The following is a 24158-nucleotide window of genomic DNA, read 5'->3' as shown; positions in this document are numbered from 1 at the left end:
CAGATATAATTTGAAACTGACAATTTAAAGAAATAAGACACATAAAGATGAAAAGCACAATAACAGTGCTTCCGGATATACTGCTATTTTAAATGGCTTAAAGATAGAAACAAAAGAGAAAGAGATAAATGACCTAAGATAAAAAACATCACACTTTGGTCTTGCCAGGCAGTGGAGCTCACGCCTTTAATCCCAGCACTTGAGAGGCAGAGGCAGGTGGATTTCTGAGTTCGAGGCCAGCCTGGTCCAGAGTGAGTTCCAGGACAGCCAGGGCTACACACACACACACACACACACACACACAAAACCCCACCCCCCAAAAAAAAACAAAAAACCAAAGAAAAATCAAAAACCAAAAAACAACAACAACAAAAAACATTACAAATTATGATTATTACCATGCTGGTAATCCTTATCTTGGTAATCATAGTGGCTTTCTGTGCCTTCTCAAAGAAAAGGGCGTTAGTGATACAAGAAAAAGAAAAAGAAAAGTGGAGACAGGTCTTAGAATGAAAATTTTAAAAATTTATAAATAAAAATAAGGAAATTACTAAGATGGTAGAGATACAAGGAAAAGAGAAATATGAAAAATGGGGACAGGCCTAAGAAAAATTAGAAAAAATTGTAAATAAAAAATGGGAAATAAATTAAGATAAGAGACAGAATAAGGCCAGAGTCCATTGCACCATCATATAATGAAAATCAGGAAAGTTACCCAAAGGTTGTTAGAACCAACCTTAGTTTATCCAGTTAGTCTATAAGTGCCAATAGATAGTGGCCACCATAAAGAAGTGGTACCCCACAGATGTCCTGGGTTTGAAAAAAATTAAAAGAAAGTGCCACCAATTATAGAATGCATCCATTGCTTCTGAAACAGGTATTAAAATTCCCAGGAGACTCAAAAATAGTATTATCCCCAAAGACTGTAAAGATATGATGAGCAATGTTGGAACCTGGCCCACAATTACAATGGTGTTCATTGTGGAGAGTAGAGGCTAAGGACATAGAACAGAGAAACAGAGCTAGAGGTATCAATGTTTCTCAAGATCAGCTACTTGGTGAAGGAACATATGCTGTGGTACACATAGTCATATACAGGAAGCAGCCTTGGCACATGGCAGCTTTAAGTGCTTGAGACAGGGTTAGGAAATAGGAAAAGGACTTGAACTGCTTACTCAGATTAGGCAAGGTCCAAGAGAAATATTCACTGACTTTTTATGAAGACTGACTTCAGCTACAGATAGAAAGGGATCATATCCACAAGCAAGAAAAGTACTGATTGAATCTTTAGCTTTCAAAAATACTAATACTGAATGCAAAAAGGTGATCAGGCCATTAAAGGAAAGATCAGCATCAAGAGATTAATGGATTAGAAATACAGTTGATATTGGATCTCATTCATATATGACTTCATTAGATGTGATCAAAAAAGATTTTGCAAAAAAATCCAAAACACCAGATGTTTTAATTATAGTAAGAAGGGTCATTTCAAAGGGATTGTAGGCCAGGTGTTCCTAAACACAATGGTCTTTTTCCTAGAGATCATTCAAAGGGAAGGCCTCAGCTTCTGGTACAAGTAGAAAGTGTGGCAAAGGCCAACACTGGACTATCAAATGTATATCAACAAGAGACAGACATTAGTTTGGTTACACAGTCCAAACTAACTTATAAAGATTCACCCTAAAGAATGCTGAGATATTTATTCTAGCATCCTGCTCCATCCAACCTCAGACTATCTCAGCAGCTGTTTCATCAGAACCTGCTTCCAGCACAGCTCTAAAGCTGCATAGTCCAGGTGGTCTAGTCTTACAAACTGTTTCAATAAGTACTTCATTTAATCCCTGCATATTCCCATCACACAGAAACTGGACAACAAATGTTAGAGCTAGTTTTCCTAAGACTGGTCAATATCCAGATTTTCTTTGGGGCCCCAAATGAAAACAACAGCAGGAAGCAATTTTAGAAGAACGAAGCCCCCATTCCCTAGAGGTGGGATGGGTGGCTTTTGGTTATTCTTTGGATGTGGATGTTTGTAGTCACTTAAAGGAGATTGCTTAAGTTGTTAATGGTCTTGGTCAGGGAGAAAACGAAGGGAGGTTAGATTTAGGGATTTCTTTTTTTCCTCTATCCTTTTTTTCTGTCTTATCTAGTGTTAGGGGGAAGGGGACAAAAGGGAAAATAGAGGTATAGGGATGGTAAAGATAAGAGTAGATTATTGCCAGGTAGTGGCATGCCTTTAAGCCCTGCACTTGGGAGGCAGAGGCAGGCGGATTTCTGAGTTTGAGACCAGCCTGGTCTACAGAGTGAGTTCCAGGACAGCCAGGGCTACACAGAGAAACTCTGTCTTGAAAAACCAAAAACCAAAAACCAAAAACCAAAAAAAAAAAAACAAAAAACGAACCTTCATATGGAGTTTGCTTCATGTGCAGTAAGCTAGCACTGGGCAAGAAAATGCCCTTGCTTCAACTACAGACACAATGCTATTCAAAATGCACAAACAAGATGCCGAGAAGTCAACTGCCAAGCTTTACAAGGACAAGGTAAGCAAGTCCTTCAAAATTCCTGCTTCACAGAAAAGTCTGACAGTTTTTTTTGCCAGAAGACTGAAAATGATGCTCCAACAACTCAAGAGGAAACTTGGCTGACTCTCCAGGGAGCCAACAACCTGTCATTTCTATAGCTTGGTCTGCACTTCCTGCATACTCAATATTTATTTATTCCTTTTCAGGTTTGAAGACTAGATAGTTATAATCTCACAATTAAGCTTAGGTTTAGGATTTAAGAAAATGCTTTAAAGTCTAAAAAGATATCTTTAGGAATATAATGCATGTTATGATAGAAAGTGATTTAAATACAGAATGTTGGACTCACGAAAATAGGATAGATAATGGAATACTTTCTCCAAGGTTCCCAAATACAAATGGATTGGACATTGTGACTGTAATTCTTACCTGATAGTAGTTTTTATAATTGCTCTTATTAATTATAGTTTATTATGTTAAGAGAAAGAGCCTTTTATTGACCAAAAGGGGGAGTTACAGAGAGAAGAATCTCTTGTGTATTCTGTGGAAGAATTACCTGTCAATAAAAAGCTGATTAGAAGGTAGAGCATCCAGCAGAGAGAGAAGATTCTGAAGAGTCAAGGGCAACAGATTTTGCCCTGGACTTGGAAGAGGTGGACACATAAAACTGAAGAGAGGTGGCAGACATGTGGCAGGTACCACACCATGTGGCAGACAGAATACAATAATGGGCTATATAAGTTACGTGCTAGTCAGAGAACAAGCCAAAACGTATGACCTGAGCATTTATTCATAAATTATTAAGTCTCAGAGTCCATATTCTGGGAACAAAAAGGCGAGGTAGAAAAGCCTATGGCTATAAGAGGGTATAAAACAACTATGAGGCAAACCCTATGAATCATATTCCAAGGTTAGGTTAGGTTAGCAGCCTTCAAGGACTAAAATTTAAAGATCAATAATCAGCAATAAAGTCTTCAGTATGTATGGAGAAAGCCTTTAATGGCTGGGAGAATTCAATTATAAGTTTGGTGGTGTATACCTGAAATCCCAATACTTGAAAGGCTTGAAGAGCTGGAGGCCAGCCTGGGCTATACAGTAAAATTTTGTATCAAAAGAACACAAAACAAAATGAAACAACTCTCATATAGCTTCACTGACCTACTTCTAGCTTCCCTTAGCCTACTTCAAGCTATTCCAGGCTTAGGGTTAGCCATGTGTAGCCCTGAAAGCCACTGACTAGCCATGTTTAAAAGGATAAGTGCCCAGAGAAAAGATACAGATCACAAAGTGAATGCATCCTGTTGTGGATAGTCTGAAGAGACAGAAGTCCAGAATCCCCTGCCTTCAAAATGGTTTTTGTGTACACATGGACAAAGCAGGTTCTTATTATACTATTCTATAAGCAGGCACAGGAGCTTTTAACTTGAAAGATGCTAGCTGAACCTAGCAAAAGAGATGGCTGAACACCTAATTGCTCTGGCTGAGGACCCAGTTTGGTTACACAAGTGTAACTGTGATAAAAGGCTTTTAATGACATAGGAAGGAAGTATCATAAAAAGGATAGAGAACAGAGCCAAGGATGAAAATGTTACTCTTTTTGTTGTGACAAAAATGCCTAACAAGAGCCATTTACTGAAGGAGATGTTGATTCACAGTTTAAGAGGACAGTCCATCATTTTTTTGGAAATCATGGTAGTAGGAGCAAGAACAGTTAGTCACTTTGCATTCATAGTCAGAAAGCAGAGAACAAAAAAGGCTGGTACTTGGTGCTCAGCTTGCTTTCTTCTTTTAACTGAGTCTAGGACCCTAGCCCATTAAATGGTGCTGGCTTACTCTTAGGGTGGGTGGGTCTTCCCACCTTAATTAACCCAACCTAAAAACTACTCTTTTACATATATGCCCAGAGATCTGTCTCCTAAATGACTCTGAATCTATCCAGCTGATAATCAATATTAACTATCACATAGAGGAAGAGAGAGCATATCCATGTTGATAGACTATGAGAAGGTGATTTCACATAAAGATGTAAAGAAAAGGAGCAACAAACTACAGAAGTGTGATGGTGATACAGGCATAGGGGATAAGCTACAAACACTACTGTGAATGTAACAGTGAGGAGACAGGCAAGTTACTATTTTTTGCCTTATACACATTTGACCCACAGGAGAAGAAAAGCTCTGTTAAAAATGAATTACAAAAAATAAAATACAATGATGTTATTCCTAATTTTCTGGAGAATCTTTAACTAAAACTCATGCTGTAGTATCAGAAAATCCGCTGCCAATTAAGAGTGTGAGGTAGCCAATGACTTAGAGCACAGTAGAACCATCACCTTCCAGTGACTAGAACACAGCAGAACCACCTTCCAATCAATGACTTAGAACACAGCAGAACCACCTTCCAATGACTTAGAGCACAGCAGAACCACCTTCCAATGACTTAGGACACTGTAGAATCACCACCTTCCAATAACTTAGAACACAGCAGAACCACTTTCCAATGACTTAGGACACAGTAGTACCACCACCTTCCAATGACTTAGGACACAGTAGAACTACCACCTTCCAATGACTTAGAACACAGTAGTACCACCACCTTCCAGTGACTAGAACATAGCAGAACCACTTTCCAATCACTTAGGACACAGCAGAACCACCACCTTCCAATGACTTAGAACACAGCAGAACCACCACCTTCCAATGACTTACAGCACAGCAGAACCACCATCTTCTAATGACTTAGAACACAGCAGAACCACCACCTTCCAGTGACTAGAACATAGCAGAACCACCACCTTCCAGTGACTAGAACACAGCAGAACCACCATCTTCTAATGACTTAGAACACAGCAGAACCACCACCTTCCAATGACTTAGGACACAGTGGGACCACCACCTTCCAAAAAGAACACAGTAGAACCACGTAAGCCTTTCTGCTTGGTCACAAAATAACCAAGAACCTGTCTGACTACATGAAGACAATAATCATTCCCTAAGGGAATGGTATCTGTACTACATAAAAGAAAAGGTGAGCTGAATCCAAGCATGCATTAATCCATGCTCTCTACTCTTGACTGTGCACATGACTAGCTGCTTCAAGTTCCTGCCACCATGATTTCTGAAAAATATGGACTACAACCTTGAATTGTGAATTAAATAAACCCCTTCTCCCTTAAATTGCTCTTGCTAGGATATTTAACCACAGCAACAGGAAACAAAACTAACAACATTCAAATCTTTAACTACAAATAACATATACACTTATAAAAATACCACTGTTAGTGTGGTAGTATATACTGTTATCTCTGCACCTGAAGGGATGCTAAGGCTGAGTAGAATCCCAAGGTCAATGCCAACCTAGGCTACTTAGCAAAATGTCTCAAAGCTGTGAACAGACATCATGACCAAGGCAACTCTTATAAGGACAGCATTTAATTGAGGTTAGCTTACAAGTTCAGAGTTTCAGTCCATTATCATCAAGGTGGGAACATGGCAGCATCCAGGCAGGCATAGTAGAAGAGGAGCGAAGAGTTCTACATTTTCATCTGAAGGCATTTAGGATGAGGGTCTTAAAGCCCTCGCCTACAATGATACACCTATTCCAACAAGGCCACACTTCCAAATAGTGCTACTACCTGGGCAAAGCATATTTTAACCATGACATTCCACTCCCTGACTTCCATAGGCTTGTTCAAACACATGAGTTTATGGGGGCCATATCTAGCCATAGCATAATTTAAAAAGTACATTTAGTTCAACTTCCAAAGTCCCCCACAGTCTATAGCAGTATCAACAATGTTAAAAGTCCAGCCTTCCAAGTCTCCTCTGAGAGCCATCAAATCACTTAACTGTAATCCCTGAATCAAGACAGGAAACCAGCTGGGCAAACTCCAAACTGTCCATCTCCGAGTCTAATGTCAAAGCAGTTTTCAGATCTCCAACTCCTTTTTCATCTTTGTTGACTGGAACAAACTTCTTGGGCTGGTTCCACTCTGTTAGCAGCATTCCTCAGAAGATATCCTATGGCTTTGGCATCTAGAAAATCTTGAGGTCTTCAAGGCAACTTCAATATTACAGCTTCTTGTTTCAATGTCTGGGATCCAAACATGATCTTCTAGCTCCTTCAAATGGCTGGTGTCACATCTCCGATGCTGCCCTCTGTAGGACTCTAAGCTCAGGTTGACTCCACTGCACTGCTGCTGCTGTTCTTAGTGATCATCTCATGGCACTGGCATCTCCAATACACTGGGGTCTTCTGCTGTAACTAGGCTTCACCAATAGCCTCACAAAGGCTCTATTCATGGTGCCAAGCCTCAAAATCCTTTGCATGAGCCCTTCAACTACAACTGAGGCTGCACCTTCACCAATGGCCTTCCATGACTTCTCACAGTGCCTAGCCTCAGCTGCTCTTCATGACCCCTCATGCCTTCAAAACCAGTATCACCTGGGTGACTCTTACGCATTATCAAGTACAGCTGCAGCATGAGGTACAACCTTGGCTATCTCTGGAACACAGCTTCTTTCTGCTCTCAGATTTCAACTCAGTAATGCTGGTCTCTTCTTAATCATCACTACTTTCTTAGTTCCAGATAACCAGCATGAACTGTCACAATAGTCCCTTCTATTCTAGACTCTAAAGCCAGAACCACATGGCCAAAGCTGCTGAGTTCTGCTGCTTGCAGGAGCTGGTACATGGCCCACTTGTTCTATTACGTTGATCTGTTTTCCAACTCCTTCACTGCCTAAGCTTGGCTTGGATCTTGCTCTGTAGATTGACCTTGAATTCAAGAGATATGGATGCTTGTCTCCTAGGATTAAAGGTGTACACCACCCCGAGACCAGCCTGTCTACAGAGTGAGTTCCAGGACAGCCAGGTCTATACAAAGAAACCCTGTCTCAAAAAACCAAAAACCAAAACCAAAACCAAAACAAAACAACAAAAAAAAGGTGTACACCACCAAGCCTGGATCTAAATTTAGCTGGGTAGGATCTTACCCCAAAGTTCCATTCCCTTAATCTGCTATCTTCTAGAACACACGATTCAGCTCCATTTCATTTCCTGGTGCCCCTTTCATTTTTCCTTTCTAAGCTTGCTATGCACTTCATGAGACTTAACCAGAGAACAAAGTCTCTGCTGGGCTTTTTTGAGACTTCCATTGTGAATGCAATTACCATAAATCTCTTTACCTTAGTCTCAGGTAGACTCTTCAGACAAGGGCAAAAAGCAGCCACATTCTTCATCAAAATACCACAAAAACAATCTCTACACCACACACTGAAATTATTATCCTCTGAAACCTCTTAAGCCAGGTCTGCATAGTTCAAATTACTCTCAGCAACAAAGTCTTCCATATTCCTACTATGATAGCCCATTAAGCCCCATTTAAAGCATTCCACTGCTTTCCAAATCTAAAATCCCCAAATTCACACTGTTCCAAACAATGGCCAGGCTTATAACAGCAATACCCAACTCCTGATACCAACTTATGTCTTAGTTAGGGTTTTGCTGATGTGATCAGACACCATGACCAAGGAAACTCTTATAAGGACAACATTTAATTGGGGCTAGCTTACAGGTTCAGAGTTTCAATCCATTTTCATCTGGGTGGGAACATGGCAGCATCCAGGCAGGCATAGTAGAAGAGGAGCTGAGAGTTCTACATCTTCATCTGAAGGCTGCTAGTGAAAGACTGACTTCCATGTATCTAGGATGAGGGTCTTAAAGCCCGCACCCACAATGATACACCTATTCCAACAAGGCCACACACTCTAATAGTGCCACCCCCTGGGCAAAGCATATTCAAACCATGACAACATAACAAACCAAAAATTCTATTAGAACAGCGTAGACTACTACATTTACTTAAAAATTCTGAGACACATATTCCACCTGAGGATTATCTTCAAAGAAGCAAATGAACATGCCTGACCCCCTGCAACTACTATCAGAAACCAAGTGATCACTTCAGATCCAGCATGTAACCTAGTATAACAACAAAAACTATGGTAAACTGAAAAGATGTGCCAAATTTCAATGGGGCCATATTCCAAACAGACAGGCTGTAATTGAGATTTAACCAATTAATCTGTTTCTGTGTAACCACTTGCAAAGTTGCCAGGTGGAGTTCTCTGAACTTTTACTGATTCAGAATGCTGCACATTCATAATCACCTCTTTGATCAAAATCTACTCAACCTAATTTGTCTATTTCAATAGTTTAGTGTCAGGAGTAGGATCTAAAGTAGATGTCCCAAGAGGACAGTCCTCAAATCCCCAGTCCCAGAGCCAAGTGAAGGTACCGACCAAAAGCACTACGTCCATGGCTAAAAGCAAACAGGATCATGGGTGAATTCCCTCTCTAAATGAAGCAACACAAATTTGGGTTCTGAGCTTGTTTACTTAACTGATTTTTTTTTTTTTAATTTAACTGCATCCAAGATTAAACAGTACATAGCTAGAGGGCTCAGGTATATGACTTTTTAAAGGGGGATTTCTGCACTGCTGAGTTTGAGAACTGATATATGTAATCCTAATACTTTGGAGGCTGAGGCAGGAAGATCAAGAGGTCTAAGCCAACCTTGGTTATGTAGTGAGATTCCTATTGAACCTCCCCCCTTTCTCCCAATACAAAGACTGAGTCTGTAGGTTTTCTAGCATGGGGATGGAAATGTAAAGTTGAGGTAGGCTAAGTAAACCTGCACAAACAAGTTCTCAGGCATTGTAAAACAAACTAGAAAGATTTTTGCCTCCAGTTTTTTTTACTGCTCAAAGACTAAAAATAACTAGGACATCTGACTACTACAGGAAAACAACTGCTTCCAGCAGTTGGATTCAAAGATTTGCCAAACGACAGATTGATGATATGTCAGTCATTCATAACAGCTGCCTTCCTTGTGTTGACTGGACACTATGTTCCTTAAAAGGTCAAAGAGTAAGATTTCCACTAGATCAAAGAAACAATGAGGGAAGTTCCATATTCAAATATAAAAGTAAGGTTAAGACACAATTTTCATTACCTTTGGTAATGAAAAGGATACAAGAATATATTGTCTAAAGAAAGATAATTTTTGAGCTAGACAGATGATGGGTCAGCAGTTAAGAACATTTATTGTTCTTCCAGAAGTCCTAGGTTTGATTCCCAGCACACAGAGCAGCTAGCTCACAAGCTCTGATAAATATAGCTCTAGAGGACTTGACGCCCTCTTCTGGCCTCTGAAGGAACCAAGCATACATATGAAACAGGCAAAACACCCTTCCTTACACATAAAATAAAATTTATTTAAATATATTAAAAGTAATTTTGTCTCCAAATACAATGACTTTTTTTAATTTGAAAAGGGAAAATGAATACAAAAACAACAATAGCCTATGAATAACAAAGTTGCAGGAGATTTACAGGAGATAAATTTTTAAAGAGCTGATGCGTACTATGCTAAGATTAGAAGAAAATAATTTGAGTTTTCCATAAAATTCAGTGAGCTAAGAGGTTAAGAGCATGCATTGCTCTTGCAAAGAACCATGGTTCAGTTTCTAGAACCCATATTGTGGGTCACAACCATTAGTACAAGTTCAAGGGGATCAACACATACATGAATGCAGGCAAAACACTGACGCATACAAATTAATCTAAAATGATTTTATAATGAGGCAATTTAAAAAATTTACTTCGAGTTTTTAATGATTTCACTTGGTTGTTAAATGAACAAGGACTATTATTTACACTGACTTGTGATTTGCTTTAAATGTTCTAAATTCTAGGTTTTTCTTTTTTGGGTTTTTTGATGAACTTCTCAAAATGTTTCTATCTAGGCCTTGCTATACAGTCCAAGCTAGTCTCAAACATTCAAATCTTCCACCTTGGCCTCTTGGATGGTGGAGTTGTGGGCATATATTTGATTTTATAGGCTGAATATGTGTGTCACATATTCAGCCTATAAAATCAAACTTTTAAATTAAGCCTTTTTATTGCTCTCTAACTTTAAAATTCCCCAGGTAGATCCTTAGAACATTTCAAAAAGATACTTAAAAATGTATTCTGCCATGCTTCCTGCCATGATGATAATGGACTAAACCTCTGAAACTGTAAGCTAGCACTAGTTAAATGTTTTCCTTTTTAAGATTTGTCTTGGTCATGGTGTCTTTTTTACAGCAAGAGAAACCTAACTAAGACACACTTGTAATTCCAGACATGGAAGTAACAGACTGCAACACTGAGAAACCAAGGCCAGTGTGGGGTATAATAGACCCTGTCACAGAAAGTGATATTAAACTTCTCTCTCTCTCTCTCTCTCTCTCTCTCTCTCTCTCTCTCTCTCTCTCTCTCTCTCTCTTTTGGTTTTTCGAGACAGTGTTTCTCTGTATAGCCCTGGCTGTTCTGGAACTCACTCTGTAGACCAGGCTGGCCTAGAACTCAGAAATCCGCCTGCTTCTGCCTCCCAAGTGCTGGGATTAAAGGCGAGTGCCACCACCGCCCATAAACTTCTCTTTACAACAAAGACCATTAGAGAAAATAAAGACAAAAACAAACAGCAAACTCACAACTGGTCAAAGTGCAAAGAAAAACTAACTAATGATGGATTTCCAGCCCAGTTGATATGCCTACAACCCACTCCTGTATCTTAAACACAAGAAACGTCCTAGGAAAGGGAGTGGAAAGATCGTAAGAACCACAAGACGAGAAATCTGTTGTGTGAGTTTATCTCCTAGAAATGACAAGGAACCCTTTCTTCACCCATGATACTCAACAATAAAACTGCCGGGCTGGTGAGATGGCTCAGCGGGTAAGAGCACTGACTGCTCTTCTGAAGGTCCTGAGTTCGGATCCCAGCAACCACATGGTGGCTCACAACCATCCGTAATTAGATCTCTTCTGGTGTGTCTGAAGACAGCTACAGAATATTATGCTGGAGCAAGCGGGGCCGTCCTGAGTTCAATTCCCAGCAACCACATGATGGCTCACGGCCATCTGTACAGCTACAGTGTACACATAAAATAAATAAATCTTGAAAACAAACAAACAATAAAACTGTCTTAACAACACCAAGAGGAAGGAGGAGATCTCGTGGGGCCCCATCCCCAGACAAAAACCTGTAAGAAAACTAAGGACTGCTGAGACAGGGAGAAATAATCTTTCCCAGGGATGAGCTGCATAAGTGGTTATCTGATACTAAGTGGTCAGCCCTGAAATCCTGTATGAAGCTAGTAACACTAAATAGATCGTGCAGGTTGTATTTATGTTTTGCATGTGTGTGTAACAATAACAGAGAAAGAGGACATAAATTCAAGAGGGAGTAAGTGTGGGAAGAGATTGGAAGAAATAAAAGGGAAAAATTATGTAGTTAAATTTTAGTTAAAAGAATAAAATTACAGCCCAGTCTACATCTACATAATGAGGTCCAGGACAACTCAGACCACACACATATCTCAAAAACAAAAAACAAAAAATGAATAAAGTTTTCTCTTTATGTTAAATCATATGAGAAACACTGTCAAACTAATACTAAAATGTGGGTGGTGGTACAGGCCTTTAATCCCAGCACTCAAGAGGCAGAGACTATTCTCTGTGAGCGCTAGGCCTTCCTGGTCTACCCAGCAAGTTCTACACAGAAAATCTGTCTCAAAATCAAAAACACAAAACAAAAGAAAAAAAGAAAAGGAAGAAAAAATACTAAAACTTATGTGAGATTTATATTATTGTGCTATTAATGTGTTTCGGGTATTATAAGGAATTAACAAAAATAGAGCAGTGCTGGTATAGCATTATCATTTCATAATTCCAGCTATCTAAAAATGTTATATTCTATAGAAATAACTACATTTTCTTGTCTACTGTATGATTAGTGTAATGAACCCTTGGATATTTAATCATGTCATTTTAATTAAGCCTTGACATCTACAGGTGGTTGTTTATCACAATACTTTCTTGAACTGTAACAGGTATTTAATTTTTAATGATATTCATGAAAAAGATAGCAAAACAATCTAGTGGGGAGTTGACTGCTAGTTGTTCAAGGAGCTCCATGGGCGCAACCTTATCACTCATGGTAGGGTAGGTTTTCCAGTGACATAGCTGCCTTTGAGTATCCATGATCCTTATGTTCTTTGAGAAAGGAAGATCAGCCTGAAGAGTCTGAGAATAAGAAAGTGGCTCTTTTCACCAGAGAAATTGTTATGATGGGATGCTGAATATGTGACATATCCTGCTACCAGTTTGAAAGCAAAGTCAACACATCAAGCAAGAAGATCAAGAGAAAGGGAAACAGACCCTAATATACCACATTTAGAGCCAGTTTCACCTTTGCACTTGTGATTTACACAATAAATTTCCTCTATTGTATAACTAATATTTTTTAGTCAGGTTCACTATCCAGCCCAGGCTGGCTTTGAACTCACAATCTTTTGTGCTTCAGTCTCCTAAATCCTTAGGTTATAGGAGTGTGTTGCTGCTTAGATGGACTGTATAACTTAATAATCTAAGTTATAGGTTTAAGAAAGGAGAATAGGATTGTCCTATTTGCAGACAAAAAATACACATTCAGGGTGACTTAACAGAAAAAATCTAAAACAAAAACATACCAATATACAGGACAAGAATTTCTAAAACCTATCCAAATATGCCTACTGGAAATGGAGGCAAAAGGAAGAGTTCAAAGTCTTCCTCAGGCTACAAAGCAAGTTTAAAATCAGATTGGAAAAAACAAGACCCTGTCTCAACAAATATAAAGAAAGAAAAAAAGCACAAAAAAAAAAGAAGAAAAGTTATTGGTGGGTAAGTGCTTTGTTTTTATTTTATATGCACTGGTGTTTTGCCAGTGTGAAGATGCCATATATTGGATTTACAGACATTTGTGAGCGGCCATGTGGGTGCTGGGAAGTGAACCCAGGTCCTCTGAAAGAGCATTCAGTGCTCTTAACTGCTGAGCCATCTCTCCAGCCCAGGATAACTGCTTTAAAATTGCTTTAAAAATAGGGTTTGGGGGTGCTTGGAAAGATGGCTTAGCTTTCAAGAGCACTGGCTACTCTTCCAGAGGACAGTAATCTGATTCCCAGGCCCTACATGTTGACTCACAGCTGTATGGAACTCCAGCTCCAGTCAATCCAACATCTCTTTGCTGGCCTCCACTGGCACCAGGCACACAAAGCAGTACATAGATATAACATCCAAAACCACAAAATAATAAACTAAAATTACTAAAATGGTTTGTACAAAACATTTGGCTTCTCAAACTCTTAGTTCTAATAATATAATGAATCATGAGTGATCCATTTCTGACACCTGCTAGATAAATTAGACACTTGAGGGATTTCACCCAAACGCAACCTTCAGGACATGGCTTTAGTTCTACAGAAGCTTTCTCATGCTGGAAGGAGAGCTCAAAGGCTTTAAGAAAATCTGTCCCCTTATGAGGTGCACCTGAGCCAAGTCTCAGGGTGCTGCTGGGCTGAACAAAAAGGCAAAGGAGTTACTACATCAGGCATTGAAGACAAAATAGCATTGAGCAAATCTAAGGGTTTACCTTACATTTGCTCAAATACCAAAAGAAAATTTAATTATGTATGTTAAAAAAAATTTACATTCTAACAGACTTTGTCAAAGAAAAATTTCAATAAAATGCACTCCAGTTTAACAGAGAAACTCAATAGGCCTGCTAAGTCCTTCCTGTATTAAGAGAAAATAAAGGCAGGCAACAGCACCTTCTTCCTTCACAGAATTCAGGCCATTCCTCCTGTTCCCACTCTCCACCTCACCTTCACTTAGGAGTAGGCCCTTGACTCATAACCTGCCCCTTAAGGTTAACTCAGATCGATAATACATGAGATATCTGATTATGTTCTTCACTGGAAAATATTCCACTCGGTAAAAATGCACGGTCATTAAGGCAGATTTCTCTAAGATGGCCACACTTCTTTCCCAAGATAGCCTGAATGGGACACACCTGATACCATCACCCAGCAAATCCTCATTCCCATACTCTGACTCAGGATTGTAACCTTATAGCCAATAGACAAGCATTTCTTAGAACACATAAAAGAAGTCTGCATATTTTATCTTGTAAAGCACCGTGGGAGTGTGTGTGCAAATGTAATATTTAGCAATTAAACTGACAATAAAATCACCAACAACTCATGATAATGAGTAAGTTTCACTTACACAAATTCAAGGAATACTGACTGAGATTTCACAATATCTCACAAAATCCAAAAATACTAGTTGGGTTCAAAATATCTAGAAATAAAGTTCTCTGGTCCAAACTAAATGTTTTGTGAAAAACATACAGTGATTATGGAATGAAATAAAAGAACACATACATATTAGTGGAGAGGAAACTTATCATGGAAGAATTTTCAGTGATCTCTCCCAAACCTAGCCTTACTCTTTTTTTTTTTTTTTTGGTTTTGGTTTATTTTGTTGAGACAAAGTTTCTCTGCAAAACAGCTGTGGCTGTCCTGGAACCGGCTTTGTAGACCAGACTGGCTTCAAACTCACAAAGATCCAGTGCCTCTGCTGGGATTAAAGACAACCATAAGACACTTTGTTTCTGTAATTTTGATATAAAATTTCAATGTTTGTGAAACTCAAAATTTGAAGCAATTTTTACTTGTAACAACAACAACAAAAAAAAGCCAAAAGCCTATACTGAGGGCTAGGATAGCTCAGTGGTAAGAATATTTGCTCTGCAAGTACGAAGTCAGTCATATTTGAATCTCTAAGACCCAACCCACTTTAAAAAGTCTGGCATAGTTTTGTGTACCTGTAACCCCAGCACTTGGAGCAAAGTCAAATAGCTCCTATAAACTTACTAGTCAGACAGCCTGAGGGAACTTCTGGGTCAGAGAGGCTCAATGTAATAAGTAAGATCCATTGAAGACGACACCCATATTCTGTTGTGGCCTTTTATACACACAGAAGGGTACATTTATTTCTACATGCTAGTCCATGTATCATATACCTCCACAACACACATCAAATTAAACCAAAACAAAAACAAAAACTGGCTGGACAGTGGCGGAGCATGCCTTTAATCCCAGCACTTAGGAGGCAGAGGCAGGTAGATTTGAGGCCAGCCTGGTCTACAGAGTGAGTTCCAGGACATCCAGGGCTATACATAGAAACCTTCTTGAAAGAAACCAAAAAACCAAAACCAAAAAAAAAAAAACAAAAACCAAAAAACAAAACCAAAAAACAAAAACCAAAACCCAAAAAAACAACAAACCCCCCCAAAAAAACAAAAAACAAGAAAAACAAAACAAAACAAAAAACCATACCTATTGTGGTGGTTTGAATGGTATGACTCCCACAGACTTATGTGTTTGAATGCTTGGCCCATAGGGAGTGTCACCATAAGGAAGTATGGCCTTGTTGGAGAAATTGTGTCACTCTGGGGGTGGGCTATGAGGTCTCCTATTCTTAGGCTATGCCCAGTGTGGCACACAGTCTCTCTTTGCTGCTTGTGTATCAAGATGTAGAACTTTCAGTTCCATGTCCTGCACCATGTCTGCATGCACACTGCCATGACTAAACCTCTGCAACTATAAGCCAGCCCCAATTAAATGTTGTTCTTTATTAAGAGTTGCCAGTTCATAGTGTCTGGTGTCTCTTAACAGCAGTAAAACCCTAACTAATACATCTATTAAATATCATATTAACAATAAAGAACACAAACTTTTAATTAATAAACAAACTCAAGTTAATACAAAGTGTCAGGAGGAGCAAAATCCACACTAAAGGTTGTTGGGTAATCCAATCCTTAAATCTTCCTGTTTAGTTGCCAGTTATCAGATTAGTGGTTAATCCTTGTCAGGGTTGCCATCAGAGGCAGCTCTGGCACAGCAGCCCAGGTTCCAAGATTAATACTGTTTTAGGGGTAGGATTTTTACAAAATAAGGCCATCACCATTTTTAGCATCTCTGTCATTTCTCCTTAGGAAATTATCAGTAAAGAACCTTCTATTTATCATTTCTTTGCTTCCATAACAGGCAGATATGATGGAAAAATTTCCCCTCATTTTACAGAGTGCAGAGGGACCCAGAGCTGAAAGGAGCAGTGGTGGTGTGAGCTCTAACCTTGTCCCCTTTCAGGAGGGAGAGTCTAACAGATTCTGCTGATGTACAGATGAGGAAGTACAACAAAACTGTAGATTTGCCTGACAAAGGCTTTAAATTCATCACTCAGATTCTATAGTACACAATAATAAGCCTCATTTTAGGAGTGCAACTTTTTACTTTTTCTTCGAGGCGTAGAGCTTATTAAGTCTAGGTCTTGGCACATGCTAGACAACCACTCTCCTCTTATGTGCACCTTCAGTCCTGATTATTACATTTTTAAATGCTTAATATATCATACCTGAGAACTTCCAGCAGAAACACTAGAGCTCCTCATATGCAGAACTGATGCTTATGCTTCATTTCCATACAAACGGATCCTAGCCAGTTCCCTAAGATTTCACGAGTTCCTTTCTTCCTTTTTTTTTTCCCCCTGAGACAGGGTTTCTCTGTGTAGCCCTGGCTGTCCTGGAACTCACTCTGTAGACCAGGCTGGCCTTGAACCTAGAAATCCACCTGTCTCTGCCTCCCAAGTGCTGGGATTAAAGGCGTGCACCACCACTGCCGGCCAGGAGTTTATTTCTTTATTGGAGAAGAATAACTGCTTTCATGTGCTGCTAGTTTGCTCACAGTATTACACACTTCAAATCCCACACCTCATGCTCTGCTTTCAGAAGTAAACTTCTACCTTACCATAAGCCTCAGCTTCACTGCATCTTAGTTAATTTATTCACCAAGCTCCTGTGAGCACCATGCAACTGGACCTTAACAATACAACTCTGGCAGATTATGGGATACTGAAAGCTATAGGTGGCTAACAAACAGAAGAAATCAGGCTCAGAAGCCTTGGGTTCAATTGAAGTTCTACAACTGATTCATTAAGTTAGATCTCAGCAACGGAAGTTGTCATCATGGGACTACAACTATACCCAGAAGCATCTCTCTCTGCAATGTACTCTTTGGTAAAAGTAGGTAGAACTGTGCAGATGCACCCAACCCTGAACACACATTAACAGAACTGTTCTCCATAATACAGAAAAAAATCAGGCTGGTGAGATGGCCTAGCAGTTAAGAACACTAGCTGCTCTTCTAGAGGTTCTGAGTTCAATTACTGACAACCACCAGGTGGCTCACAGTCATCTATAAAGGGATCAGATGCCCTCTTCTGGCATGTAGATGTACGTGCAGACAGCACACACATTTAAAAGAATGCATACATAAGTTTTTTAAAAATACACAGAAATCTAGCTATTCTTCTAAACTTAGATGGGAACAAGGCAAAGGCCTTAGAAAGAACTATATAGTCATTCAGTCACAAAGAAGTCTCTACTGGGTTGTCATAACACTAGATAATGAGCTTCCAGCTAAGGGCATTAGCAACTGCTCACTCTTATGGCGGGTATGGTGATAAAAGTCTATGATTCCAGCCCTTTGCCAGGCTGAAGCAAGAGGAACACAAGTTGCAAGTTAGCTTGAACTATATCAAGATCCTGTTCACAAAACAACCTCTCCACAATAACTAAAGAATCAGAAGACTTCATATCACCTTCACCTCAAGTCCCGAGACAAGTAATCAAAGACAAAATTTCTAAGAGCCTTTTTATTGAACCAGTAGCATATCTTTTAAAAACTTTCAACTCTGAAAAATCACAAATCAAAAGTTACAAGGAGCTAGCTGATGATGATAGCACACCCCTTTAGGCGCAGCACTTGAAAGGCAGAGGCAGGTGCATCTCTTGAGTTCAAGGCCAGCACAACCTATAGAGCAAGTACCAGGGCAAGCCAGAGAGAAACCTTGTCTTGAAAAATCAATCCTCAGTTGGGCGGTGGTGGCGCACGCCTTTAATCCCAGCACTTGGGAGGCAGAGGCAGGCGGATTTCTGAGTTTGAGGCCAGCCTGGTCTACAGAGTGAGTTCCAGGACAGCCAAGGCTACACAGAGAAACCCTGTCTCGAAAAAAACAAAACAAAAAACAAAACAAAACAAAACAAAAAAAAAAAAAAAAAGGAAAGAAAGAAAAGCCAATCCTCCTCCTTCCCCACCTCCCTCAAAAAAGTTGTAAAGTGATTTTACAGAAAAGCATAAGCCCTTTCTCCTAACTGAGTGCTCCCCCCAGCCCCCCAAATGAGCAGGGGAAAATTGGTGGCTCTCTCCTTGAGGATACAGAAACGTTGTGAGTCTTAAGCGCTGAGTACTCACTAATTGGCTTCCTGGTGAAAGGGCAATAATAGCCCAGCTGCTACTAAACTCATATTCATTCCATAAGCATTTACTGGGCATATACTATCTGACTATCCTAAAAAAACAAAACCTTAACTTAAAAACAATGTTAAATACGTTAACATATTAAACGAAGGGTCAAGCACTGTATGAAAATTAAGCGAGGGGGGAAAAGCCAAGCAGAGAGCTGAACAGTCAACAGTAGACTAGTTACAGTACATAGTGGAATAACAGAGTAGAAACGAAAGATATCTCATAGAACAGGAACAAGTGAGTAGTGAAGAAAAAAAAAATCAAGGATTGAGCACTTAAATTGGTTAAGAGAATAGCAAAGAGGCTGCTGGGGCAAAGAGATTGTGCGGCACAGAGCTTAAAGAATCCAAGGGCAGGTACCCCGTTCCCAAACCCGACTGCATTTAGAGTCTACACTGGCTCCACATTTTCGGTCCTCACAAACAGGGTTTGTGAAAGAATGAAAACCCTAATACAGGTAACATTAGGTTAGAAACTGCGGGAAGTCCTGGCTTTTAATGTCACCCAGCAGATCACGCTTTCCTTAAAGAAAGCAAATAAATCAACAAAATTATCCTACGATTAGAGTTTTGTCTTTAGGCAACCATGGCAATATATAGGTCAATATAATTCTCTGTGGTATTAAGTAGCGTTTTGATGTTTAAACGGACAAATCACTAGCAATTCAGACACACTGCCTATAAAGAATGAATGATCAGCTGAGCGTCCAACAAATGGCGACCCAATTTCCCCAAAGTCCAATCTGAAAACAAATTAAAGCTACCTTTTGCATTATTTTTCCGAAGATGCACTTAATGAATTCGGAGAAATCATCTCCTAGACACAAGGAAAAACACGTTTTTAATCCAGCCATACAACACAAGTTGGAGCCTGAACGGGTGAGTCCCTAATTCTCTCCCCAAAGAGCTTGACACAAAATCGCCTCTTAAAATGTCGTTCCGAGTCATATAAACTTAAGGTTTTTGTTATACGTCAAATGCTTTTGAAATTTACAACTATAAGGCAATTTTTGCATCCCAGAATGTGAACAAGCCTCGGAGCCTTTACTGCCCGCCTTCCTATACCAGTTTCTGCGTTCCGGGAGCCGCGGAGGCGGCCGTGCGTGCGAAGCCGGGTTGGCCCGGAAAGCCGCGTCCCCGCGCCGCCCCGCCGTGCGCAAGGTCGAGCAGGGCCTAGCGGTTCCCAGGGCCGGGCTCTCTGCCGCTGCTGAGGGTCGCCGCCATTTCCGGCTGCGGGCAGCTTTCGCCTCCTGCGGCGCCTTCGCCCCACTTCCCCTCCCCTTCGCCCGGTTCCGGCGGCCTGAACCCCGCGGCCCCACCTAATTTGAGGGCCACCCGAGAGTGAGCTCACCTGTCGGCACGCCCGCCGGTCCACCGGTTCCGCGGCTCCGCTTTCCGTACCGGGGCAGTGCTGGGCAGCCGGCCGGCCTACTGCTCGGCCTGAGGAACCCGGTCCGCAACAGCCGTAGCAGCGGCAGAGGACGGCGGAAGCAACACTGGTGGCAGCAAGAACGCGCACGCTCACGCACTGGCACGCGCGCCCCCGGAAAAAGACGTGTGCTCTGGCAGGTCAGAGCCCGCTGCGCAAGCGCCTAGAACCTAACACTGAGGCCCCGCCCATAGTCGGAGCCGACGTAGCAGGGCTGTCCGAAAGCTCCGGAGCTCGGGTAGAACTCGGTCCCGGAAAGGTTGCACCCCAATTGAGGATCAATAGAAAGGGTCAAAGTGGTGGACGGAGCAAGCAGCTACTAAGCCGGAAGCTGCTGCCCGCGAGCAGAGGCAGGTCCTAGGCGTGCGGGTCCGCCTCTGGAAGGCAGGCAAGTGGCACTCCGCGAGTAAAACTGCTCGTCTTGCAGTTAAAGTTTGCTCAGTATTTCATATAAGCCTCAAAAAAATTCATTACTACTTACCAAAAAGCTAGAGAGATCTTCATCTTTATCTCAAGGTACTGCCTTAGGACTGACATTTTTGTTCATCCCTGGAGACCAGTCAGAAAAGACTTTCCTGTCTGCCTTCCCAGTCACTGAAAAACCAACCGCCATTATTTTCTAGGAATCGTCTGCAATGATATGCAGGGACAGTTAAGGACTTTTCTTCCCACTCTGTCTCATACAATCCTTGTTCATTCTGTCCTCTTACTAAGAAACCCGGTGACCCTTGCCTACTACTCTGTAACCAACAATACTACCATTTCAAGTGCCGTGCTTTAATTCCAGAGTTACCAAACAGTCTTAGTGGCCAGTGTTCTTACAGCTTTACTTTCATTCTTGCCTGCCCACCATCTTTTCTTTTATAATATTTTTGAATTATTATTACATCATCTTTCCCCTTCCTCCCTCCAACCCTCTCATGTTAACACACATACACCCTGGGGCTGTAGAGGTGGCTTAGCGGTTAAGAGCACTGACTGTTCTTCCAGGGGTCCTGAGTTCAAATCCCAGCAACCACATGGTGGCTCACAACCATCTGTTTTAGGATCTGATGCTCTCTCTTCTAGTGTGTCTGAAGACAGCTACAGTGTACTCATATACATGTAATAATTAAAAACACTTTCAAATTCATAGACTCTTGTTTTATATATATGTATATATATTATATACATATATAATATATATATATATTCCTAAATATATAAATACAACCTGTTCAGTCTGTATGTTAAGTATGTATATGTTTTCAAAGCTGACCATTTGGTATGGGATAACCAATTATTATGCTCTTCCCTAAAACAGATTATTTCTCCAGCTTTCAGAATTCCTTAGTCAACTGTATTTATTAATCTAGGATTGAGGCCTTGTGGGCTTTCTCCCTTACACCACGCTTAGCTGATGTCCTTGTTCAGGTCATAGTTAGGTAGCCATGTTGGTTAGATGTTACTTCATGGATGTAGCTTCTGTGACATTTTAAGGAGATAAATCTTAGAGCAAACTGCTCTAAGGTCCTCTGGTTGTTGCAGTTTTTCCTCCCCTTCTTGCACAATGATCCCTGAGCCTTCGGTTTAGGACTCGTGTTGGAGTTCTATTAGTGGGGACTGGGCTCCACAACTCTGCATTTTGATCAGTTTCAGTTTTCTGTAATGATTTCCATCTGGAAAAGACATTTTTCTTGATGAAGAGTGACAACTACACTTACCTATAGGTGTAAATAAGGATACATGTACCTAAGGATAAATATTTAGGATGTAATTAGGGTTTATGCTGGTTTAACAAAGTGATCCATAACTTCATTAGCCCTAGATAGTTGCCTAGGTTTCCAGGATCAGGCATGATTTCCCTCTTACTGAGCAGGCATTAAGTCCAATTAAGCAACTGTTGATTAACCAACAAGATACATGTGCCACTATTCAAGTCACAAAGCAGATAACACTTAAGGCCTCCCATAATACATTTAGTAAATTCTAATCTTTTTCCAACAGTATCTTCTTCCTTCATCTTATACCTTTCTGCATGCTGACTGAATTGGAATTGGCACATGTTCTAGGCCCAGATTGTCAGCAGATAGCTCAAGAAACTTAGTAAGTTGTGCAACATCAAGCAAGCAGGAAAAAAAGAAAAAAAGAAAAAAAGAAAAAAACCAAAAAACCAAAAAATCAATAACCAGAAAGGCCAGGATATCTATTGACTCAAGAAAGGAAAGCTAGGTATAGAGATCATGCCTGTCACCCTAGCAGAGACAGAAGGCTCTGAATCTAAGGTAAGAGCTATACAAAGATATGTAGAATAACCTTTGAGAGGGAGAATATGAGTAAAAGATTCCATAGCTGAAAGAGATAATGGAATTGACCTGGAACCAACTGAAGACAGAAGCTATGAAGCTGTGTTGGGAACTAGCAAAAATGAATCAGGCCTTAAGGGTATTTTTTAGTCTCCAAACACATAAGTTTTATGTAATGTCATTTATAATAATGAAAATGGCCAAGGGGTGAATTCAAGGCCAGCCTGGTCTACAGAGTGAGTTCCAGGACAGCCAGGGCTACACAGAGAAAGAAACCCTGTCTCAAAAAAGACAGACAAACAAACAAACAAAAAAATTACAAATGTTCACAAATTAGCAAGCGTATTTATTTTATTTATTTATAGACAGGGTTTCTCCGTGTAGCCCTTGCTATCTTTGAACTCTCTTTATAAACCAAGCTGGCCTCAAACTCACAGACACCCAACCACCTCTGCCTCATAAGTGCTGAAGGTGTATATGCCACTATGCCATGCTAGTATGCCAACCTTTAAGAGACTGTATGACAGGAATTCTGGCAGTAGTTAGAAATTTGAGGGGGTTTTTGGGTTTTGTCTTTGATGCTAAGTGCTTTATCTTGTCCCTTTCTCTGAATTAGGCAGATTCCACCATCTTCAAGCTGAGTCTTCAGATACTGTCACTCTTCCCTAGTACAAGCCCCTCAAATATGCCCTGGCTCTACCCATTCAACTTGCTCCAGTCTACAATACTCTCCGAGACCTTCATCACACCTCATTTTATGAGAACCAGAATTGTGAAGAGGAAGATATCTTCTTTAAGGAGTGTAGTCCTGAGGACTGGGTCCATGAAGACAATCATACACCCACAAAGCCCAATAGGCCACCTCTCATCCATAGATCATGTATAGTATTTGCTTAATGACTGGAGCATATTGGATTGCCTTCCAATATCATCTAGGGCAAATATTGACTTTCTAGCCCAGATGTAGTTGCTGTCCTGTGGTCTAGGCTCGCCCAATGCAAGGGCCACTCCCCATCCTACCCATACTACTTAGCCCTTGTGATCTGGCCCACAACTCCAACTTACCCTGTTCATTGAGGTCTTCAATTACTCATCATTATTTCACATGGCCCCTCATCTGCAGAATAAGAGCATACCTCCTAAGGATTATTGTACCATGGGGTAACAGTCTTCTCTCAGTGGTACTTAAGATGCTGATCTTCCTAATGCCCTCTTCTGCCAGTTGAGGTCCTGGCACAGCCTCACAGCAAAAGCCAGCAAAACTAGTTTACCAGGACAAAAGGTCCCTTCAGTGGAGCCAAACCTGATAATAGACTGCAAACCCCCATACTACATGCCTGGTATATATATATATATATATATATATATATATATATATATTCTTGGTACTACCCAGAGATGCAGCTTCTACACAATTCCTTCCTTTTATATGCACACCAAAGACTTGTAATTTATACATGATTATCTCCTGCTTGTCCCCGTTCAAAGCAAGGAATCATGTGCATTTACTCTGATCTTTTGTCATTATCCTAAAAGACAGACCAAACAAATGGATGTCGATTTTCCTCCAAAGGAATGCTTTATTGACAAGTTGCCTGCTGATACTTGTAGGAAGATACATCAGTGGC

General features: G+C 40.5%; 1 protein-coding gene and 1 long non-coding RNA gene across 11 annotated transcripts in view; both read right to left on the bottom strand.

The window, feature by feature from the left end:
- The window catches only part of Dnajc5 (DnaJ heat shock protein family (Hsp40) member C5), a 36097-nt gene extending 15729 nt beyond the window's left edge, over positions 1-20368 (bottom strand). For 2 of the 10 annotated variants that reach the window (XM_031373099.1, XM_031373100.1), the window contains exons 1-2: positions 20168-20368; positions 19581-19633 (exon numbers count right to left, since the gene is read on the bottom strand). The gene's annotated coding sequence lies outside the window, so the exon portion shown is untranslated. Of the gene's footprint in view, positions 1-6370; positions 6749-8095; positions 8146-19580; positions 19634-20167 lie in introns of those variants that run through there. The other 8 variants (XR_004119070.1, XM_031373098.1, XM_031373104.1 and 5 more) reach the window with 6 other exon arrangements.
- Positions 20369-21570: 1202 nt separating this feature from the next.
- LOC116092592 lies at positions 21571-24143 on the bottom strand. Its single transcript, XR_004119350.1, has 2 exons — positions 23596-24143; positions 21571-21903 (listed from the first exon to the last, which is right to left on the bottom strand). It is a non-coding gene; the product is annotated as an uncharacterized LOC116092592 (long non-coding RNA).
- Between the last annotated feature and the right edge of the window lie 15 nt (positions 24144-24158).

This window comes from Mastomys coucha, unplaced genomic scaffold, assembly GCF_008632895.1.
Source record: "Mastomys coucha isolate ucsf_1 unplaced genomic scaffold, UCSF_Mcou_1 pScaffold15, whole genome shotgun sequence".
NCBI lineage: Eukaryota > Metazoa > Chordata > Mammalia > Rodentia > Muridae > Mastomys > Mastomys coucha.
Note: the sequence above shows the minus strand (reverse complement) of the source record. Positions and strands in the feature narration are given on the sequence as shown.